Raw genomic sequence first — 8,317 nt, 5'->3', positions numbered from 1 at the left:
AGAATGTGGGGGTTCAACACCAAACTTAGAGTTTGGTTGTGGCCTCCCAACACCAAACTTAGAGTTTGATTGTGGGGGTTCAACACCAAACTTAGAGTTTGGTTGTGGCCTCCCAACACCAAACTTAGAGTTTGATTGTGGGGGCTCTGTTTGGCTCTGTTTTGAGAGAAGCCCTTCATGCTTCCTCTCCATGATGACAGAGGTATATCCTTGGGCCTTAAACACCAAGGATTCTTCATTCACTTGAATGATCAACTCTCCTCTATCAACATCAATCACAGCCTTTGCTGTGGCTAGGAAGGGTCTGCCAAGGATGATGGATTCATCCATGCACTTCCCAGTCTCTAGGACTATGAAATCATTAGGGATGTAATGGTCTTCAACTTTAACAAGAACATCCTCTACAAGTCCATAGGCTTGTTTTCTTGAGTTGTCTGCCATCTCTAGTGAGATTTTTGCAGCTTGCACCTCTAAAATTCCTAACTTCTCCATTACAGAGAAGGGCATGAGGTTTACACTTGACCCTAAGTCACACAAGGCCTTTTTGAAGGTCATGGTGCCTATGGTACAAGGTATAGAAAACTTCCCAGGATCTTGCCTCTTTTGAGGTAGTTTCTGCCTAGACAAGTCATTCAGTTCTTTGGTGAGCAAAGGGGATTCATCCTCCCAAGTCTCATTTCCAAATAACTTGTCATTTAGCTTCATGATTGCTCCAAGGTATTTAGCAACTTGCTCTTCAGTGACATACTCATCCTCTTCAGAGGAAGAATACTCATCAGAGCTCATGAATGGCAGGAGTAAGTCCAATGGAATCTCTATGGTCTCAGTTTGAGCCTCAGATTCCCAAGGTTCCTCATTGGGGAACTCATTGGAGGTCAGTGGACGTTCAGTGAGGTCTTCCTCAGTGGCGTTCACTGCCTCTTCTTCCTCCCAGAATTCGGCCATGTTAATGGCTTTGCACTCTCCTTTTGGATTTTCTTCTGTATTGCTTGGAAGAGTACTTGGAGGGAGTTCAGTAATTTTCTTGCTCAGCTGACCCACTTGTCCTTCCAGATTTCTGATGGAGGACCTAGTTTCAGTTATGAAACTTTGAGTGGTTTTGATCAGATCAGATACCATAGTTGCTAAGTCAGAGGTATTCTGCTTAGAACTCTCTGTCTGTTGCTGAGAAGATGATGGAAAAGGCTTGCTATTGCTAAACCTGTTCCTTCCACCATTATTATTGTTATTGAAACCTTGTTGGGGTCTCTGTTGATCCTTCCATGAAAGATTTGGATGATTCCTCCATGAAGGATTGTAGGCGTTTCCATAGGGTTCTCCCATGTAATTCACCTCTTCTATTGAAGGGTTCTCAGGATCATAAGCTTCTTCCTCAGATGAAGCTTCCTTAGTACTGCTTGGTGCATTTTGCATCCCAGACAGACTTTGAGAAATCATATTGACTTGTTGAGTCAATATTTTATTCTGAGCCAATATGGCATTCAGAGTGTCAATCTCAAGAACTCCTTTCTTCTGACTGGTCCCATTGTTCATAGGATTCCTTTCAGAAGTGTACATGAATTGGTTATTTGCAACCATTTCAATCAGTTCTTGAGCTTCAGTAGGCGTCTTCTTCAGATGAAGAGATCCTCCAGAAGAGCTATCCAAAGACATCTTGGACAGTTCAGAGAGACCATCATAGAAAATACCTATGATGCTCCATTCAGAAAGCATATCAGTGGGACACTTTCTGATCAATTGTTTGTATCTTTCCCAAGCTTCATAGAGGGATTCTCCTTCCTTCTGTCTGAAGGTTTGGACTTCCACTCTAAGCTTACTCAATTTTTGAGGTGGAAAGAACTTTGCCAAGAAGGCATTGACTAGCTTTTCCCAAGAGTCCAGGCTTTCTTTAGGTTGAGAGTCCAACCATGTCCTAGCTCTGTCTCTTACAGCAAAAGGGAATAGCATAAGTCTGTAGACCTCAGGGTCAACCCCATTAGTCTTGACTGTGTCACAGATTTGCAAGAACTCAGCTAAAAACTGATGAGGATCTTCCAATGGAAGTCCATGGAACTTGCAATTCTGTTGCATTAGAGAAACCAATTGAGGCTTAAGCTCAAAGTTGTTTGCTCCAATGGCAGGGATAGAGATGCTTCTCCCATAGAAGTCGGGAGTAGGTGCAGTAAAGTCACCCAGCACCTTCCTTGCATTGTTGGCATTGTTGTTGTTTTCGGCTACCATTTGTTCTTCTTCCTTGAAGAGTTCTTCCAGGTGCTCTAAAGAGAGTTGTGCTTTGGCTTCTCTTAGCTTTTTCTTCAAGGTCCTTTCAGGTTCAGGATCAGCCTCAACAAGAATGCCTTTGTCTTTGCTCCTGCTCATAAGAAAGAGAAGGAAACAAGAAAATGTGGAATCCTCTATGTCACAGTATAGAGATTCCTTGAAGTGTCAGAGGAAAAGAAGAGTAGAAGACAGAAGTGGAAAATTCGAACTTAACAAAGAAGATAGAGTTCGAATTTTGCCTTAAGGGATAGTGTTAGTCCATAAATTGAAGGATGTGAGAAGGAGGGAAGTAATTTTCGAAAATTAAGTGGAAAATTTAAAAAAAATATTTTTGAAAAACATTACTTAATTTTCGAAAATGAAAAGGGAAAAGAAATCAAATGATTTTTGAAAAAGATTTTGAAATTAGAAATCCGAAACATTTGATTGAAAACTATTTTGAAAAAGATGTGGTTAAGAAGATATGATTGGTTTTAAAAAGATGTGATTGAGAAGATATGATTTGAAAACAATTTTAAAAGATATGATTTGAAAACAATTTGAAAAGATATGATTTTAAAAATTAATGACTTGCCTAACAAGAAAAGATATGAATCAAACATAAAACCTTCCTCAACAGAAAAGGCAAAAAAATGTTCAATCAAATCATTAATTGTTAATAAGTATTTTTGAAAAAGGAAAGAAGTTAATTTTGAAAAAGATTTGATTGAAAATTGATTTGAAAAAGATTTGATTTTGAAAAGATTTTGAAAACTTAGAAAAAATCTGATTTGAAAACAAAATCTTCCTCCCCTAGCCATCCTGGCGTTAAACGCCCAGAATGGTATCCATTCTGGCGTTTAACGCCCAAAATGCTACCCTTTTGGGCGTTAAACGCCCAACCAGGTACCCTGGCTGGCGTTTAAACGCCAGTCTGTCCTTCTTCACTGGGCGTTTTGAACGCCCAGCTTTTTCTGTGCAATTCCTCTGCTGTATGTTCTGAATCTTCAATTCTCTGTATTATTGACTTGAAAAGACACAAATTAAAAATATTTTTGGATTTTTAATAATAAGGACAAACCAAAATGCAACAAGAATCAAATGACAATGCATGCAAGACACCAAACTTAGCAGTTTGTATACTACTGACACTAACAAAACGAAAATGCATATGAGACACACAAAACACTAAAGTCAATAGAATTCAAAGATCAGAACAAGGAAATCATCAAGAACAACTTGAAGATCAATGAGGACACATGCATGAATGCAATAAGAACAGAAACATGCAATTGACACTAAACTTAAGATGAGACTCTAGACTCAAAAAAGAAATATTTTTGGATTTTATGATTTTATAATTTTTTTTTTTTGGATTTTTCGAAAATTATGTAGAAAAAGAAAATAAAGGTATCAAAATTCTTAATGAGAATTCCAGGAATCATGCAATGTTAGTCTAAAGCTTTAGTCTAAAGAAATTAGACATGGCCGGCCAAGCTTCAGCAGGACATTGCATTCAAGAGCTAAATTGATGAAGATCAATCAGCTTTGGTGATGATAAGAACATCACCTTGAAACACTAGAATTCATTCTTAAGAGCTCTGAAAAAAAAAATACCTAATCTAAGCAACAAGATGAACCGTCAGTTGTCCAGCCTAAACAATCCCGGGCAATAACACCAAAAACTTGATGTTGTTGCCGGATCTTGGCACTGATGTTACCAAAAGCTTGCTCAAAACTTGAACAATCCCCGGCAACGGCGCCAAAAACTTGGTGCGCGAAATTGTGAACAATACTTTTTCACAACTCTCATAATCCCCGGTCATGAACCCCAAAAACTTGGTAGCTCAATACCATGGCATTACACAACTTCGCACAACTAACCAGCAAGTGCACTGGGTCGTCCAAGTAATAAACCTTACGCGAGTAAGGGTCGATCCCACGGAGATTGTTAGTATTGAAGCAAGCTATGGTCATCTTGTAAATCTTAGTCAGGCAAACTCAAATGTATATGGTGATGAACGAAAATACCATAAAAGATAAAGATAGTGATACTTATGTAATTCATTGGTAGGAACTTCAGATAAGCGTATGAATATGCCTTCCCTTCCGTCTCTCTGCTTTCCTACAGTCTTCATCCAATCCTTCTTACTCCTTTCCATGGCAAGCTCGTGTAGGGTCTCACTGTTGTCAGCAGCTACCTCCCATCCTCGCAGTGAAAGCTAATGCACACACTCTGTCACAGTGCTGCCAATCACCGGTGTGGTTCCCTCCCCTACTGGAATAGAATCCAGTGATTCTTTTGCGTCTGTCACTAACGCCCAGTAAGTTACAGGTTTGAAGCACGTCACAGTCATTCAGTCATTGAATCCTACTCAGAATACCACAGACAAGGTTAGACCTTCCGGTTTCTCTTGAATGCCGCCATCAGTTCTTGCCTATACCACGAAGACTCTGATCTCACGGAATGGTTGGCTCGTTTGTCAGGCGAGCACTCGGTTGTCAGGCGATCAACCATGCATCGTGCAATCAGGAATCCAAGAGATATTCACTAAGCCTCAAATGCTTGTAGAACAAGAGTGGTTGTCAGTCACTTTGTTCATGGGTGAGAATAGTGATGGGCGTCAATCATCACCTTCATCAAGTTGAAGAACAAGTGATATCTTGGAACAAGAACAAGAGGAATTGAATGGAAGAACAATAGTAATTGCATTAATACTCGAGGTACAGCAGAGCTCCACACCTTAATCTATGGTGTGTAGAAGCTCCACCGTTGAAAATACATAAGCATAAGGTCTAGGCATGGCCGAATGGCCAGCCTCCCAAAGAGGGTTCAATCATCAAAACATGATCAAAAGATATAAAGATCCAAAGACTATAGTAAAAGGTCCTACTTATAGAAAACTAGTAACCTAAGGTGTACAAAGATGAGTAAATGACATAAAAATCCACTTCCGGGCCCACTTGGTGTGTGCTTGGGCTGAGCAATGAAGCATTTTTCGTGTAGAGACTCTTCTTGGCGTTTAACTCCAGCTTTTATGCCAGTTTGGGCGTTTAACTCCCAATTAGGTGCCAGTTCCGGCGTTTAACGCTGGGAATTCTGAGGGTGACTTTGAACGCCGGTTTGGGCCATCAAAGCTTGGGCAAAGTATGGACTATCATATATTGCTGGAAAGCCCAGGATGTCTACTTTCCAACGCCGTTGAGAGCGCGCCAATTGGGCTTCTGTAGCTCCAGAAAATCCACTTCGAATGCAGGGAGGTCAGAATCCAACAGCATCTGCAGTCCTTTTCAGTCTCTGAATCAGATTTTTGCTCAGGTCCCTCAATTTCAGCCAGAAAATACCTGAAATCACAGAAAAACACACAAACTCATAGTAAAGTCCAGAAAAGTGAATTTTAACTAAAAACTAATAAAAATATACTAAAAACTAACTAAATCCTACTGAAAACATACTAAAAACAATGCCAAAAAGTATACAAATTATCCGCTCATCAGAATTACTGATTGATTTGGATCACTCTAAAGCTAGTCCTTCCATAGGGATTGACTAGGACTTGAGGATCAAACTAATTAGTCTACTTGACCTTCCTTTGCTTAGTAAAGGCTGACCAAGTGGGGTTGAAACCCAATTCTCATCACACCTAATAAAGATAAATAGGATAGGATTTCCAGTTCTCATACATTGCCAAGAGATTTTCGTAATTATTAATTTGTCTTTCTTGCTATTTAAATTACTTGTTCCCTATTTGAAAAACCCACAAATATATCTTTTTCCATAACAAATAATAAATCATACTTCCCTGCAATTTCTTGAGAAGACGACCCGAGGTTTGAATACTTCGGTTATTTATTTTTATTGGGTTTGCTTAAGTGACAAACAAAACTTTTGTACGAAAGGATTCTCTGTTGGTTTAGGAACTATACTTACAACGCGATTATATTTGTGATTTTTCTTTACCGATAGAAATCTGTTCGTCAAAATGGCGCCGTTACCGGGGAATTGCAAACGTGTGCCTTATTATTAGTTATTGTAAATATTTTTTTCTTTTGCTTGTTTATTTATTTTTGTTTTTAATTTTTATTAGCTACTATGAATTCTCACCCTTGTCGCTTTGAGTTTGGTTCCAATGTTGTTGTAGGGAATGGACGCTATAAGGAGAACATGCATCAAGGATGGAACAATCAAAGATGGGAGGAGCCACAAGGATTTGATCAACCCTCTTGGCCACAACCACCTCCAATGGACTATCAACAACCATTCTATGATGCATATCAAGGCAATGGCTATGGTGAGCACTCTTTTGATTATCAACAACCACCACCATATGCTTATAAACTGCCTCCCTAATCTACCTTTGGACCACCATACTCACAAGCCTCCTACAACCAAAAACTCCCATATGACCCTAACCCTTATCCACCATATCAACCACCCTATGAGCCATATGAGCCATACATAGATCCACCCCAATTCCAACCCAATTACTCCCAAGGACCACTGATAAACCCATATTTTATGATGTATATTGAGCTCAATTTAAGTGATTTATTCAACCCTTCACCTACTTGTTCATGTAAATTGCATGGTTTCACTTTCCCTTCCTTATTATGTGATATATGAGAAAATATGTTCCTTATGCTTTAAAATAATAAAATTTAATTATCCTTTATTACCATTCGATGCCGTGATTTGTGTGTTGAGTACTTTCAGGTTTTACAGGGCAGGAATGATTTAAAGGATGGAAAGAAAACATACAAAAATGGAAGGAAAGCACAAATTGGAGTTTTGGAACAACTGGAAGTGATGCGTCCACATGGACAACGCAAACGCGTGGTTCGCACAAAAGAGAATCGACGCGAGCGCATGGATGAGGCGAACGAGTGACTTGCGAAATACAACTGACGCGGACACATGACTGACGCGACCACGTGGAAGAGCAACACTCCAGATCACGCGACTGCGTGACCCACGCGACTGCGTGACCCACGCGGACGCATGACGTGCGCGATCTGCAGAATTTGCAGATCTCGTTTCCAGCGATTTTTGGGCCCTTTTGGCCCAGATCCAAATCCAAGAGGCATAGATTAGAAGTTATGAAGTGAGGGAATGCATTCATGCAGAGTGTGACAATCAGATAGGGAGTAATTTTCACTTTTCATAGTTTAGATGTAGTTTTTAGAGAGAGAGGCTCTCTCCTCTCTCTTAGGATTTAGGATTAGGATTTCTATTAGGATTAGGATTGTTTCTTCATACCAGGATCAATAATTTATGTTTCTCTTCTATTTTTGTTTACTCTGAAGTTTTTATTTGCACTTGATTTATGTTGCCCAATTGGCTTATGAACTTTTCCCTGTTAGAGTTGACATTTCCATTCAATTTAATTTGAGGTATTCCAGATATTTATGATTTTAATTTAGCTTTTTATATTCCAGATAATATTGATATTCCTTTTGCATTGATATGCACTTACACTTTCTTGCATTACCCACACTCTCTTCCCTATTGTTGCAACTTTTGCACTATTGATATGCCATTTGCTTCCATTATTTTCTCACTTGCATGTTGTAGCTACCATGTAATTGAGACCTTTATTATTTGGCATTAACACCCATATTTTATTTATGTTCTTATCTTTATTTTTGGGTTACTTTCCTTTCTTTTTCTCTTCTTTCAGGATGGCCACCACGAAGAGAGAGAAAAAGCTTCTTAATGGGGAGACAGGCAAGTCAATCTGCACAATCTATAGAGAGAGGCCTCCGTTGGAGCAGCCCGTCCACTTGTACATCTTAGCATGCACCGAGGACAGTGCAATATTTAAGTGTGGGAAGGTCGATACCAATCTCCATGGGTTAGTTATTCTCTTCTTAACACCAATATACTATTTTCTTTGTTTATTGATTGTTGCATTGCATAATAGATTGCATGTGTAGTTGATTATTTGCATTTAAGTACTACTTGGTTGAAAAATAATAAGTTTCTTTTTAAGACCCTATTTTTCAAAAATTTCACTAATTTAAATCAAATATTTGTAGGTTAAATTTGTTTAGAAGTTGTAATTGGAAAATGGTTTTTGAG

The 8,317-nt window shown here is 39.0% G+C and overlaps 1 non-coding gene across 1 annotated transcript; it reads left to right on the top strand.

Annotated features, from left to right (window-relative positions):
- The first annotated feature begins 1,707 nt into the window (after window positions 1-1,707).
- On the top strand, window positions 1,708-1,815 carry LOC112799018 (small nucleolar RNA R71). The gene has a single exon (XR_003200608.1). It is a non-coding gene; the product is annotated as a small nucleolar RNA R71 (small nucleolar RNA).
- Window positions 1,816-8,317: the final 6,502 nt, after the last annotated feature.

This window comes from Arachis hypogaea, chromosome 4 (genome assembly GCF_003086295.3).
Source record: "Arachis hypogaea cultivar Tifrunner chromosome 4, arahy.Tifrunner.gnm2.J5K5, whole genome shotgun sequence".
Taxonomy (NCBI): domain Eukaryota; kingdom Viridiplantae; phylum Streptophyta; class Magnoliopsida; order Fabales; family Fabaceae; genus Arachis; species Arachis hypogaea.
The sequence above is the reverse complement of the archived record's forward strand: the minus strand, read 5'-3'. Positions and strand labels throughout refer to the sequence as shown.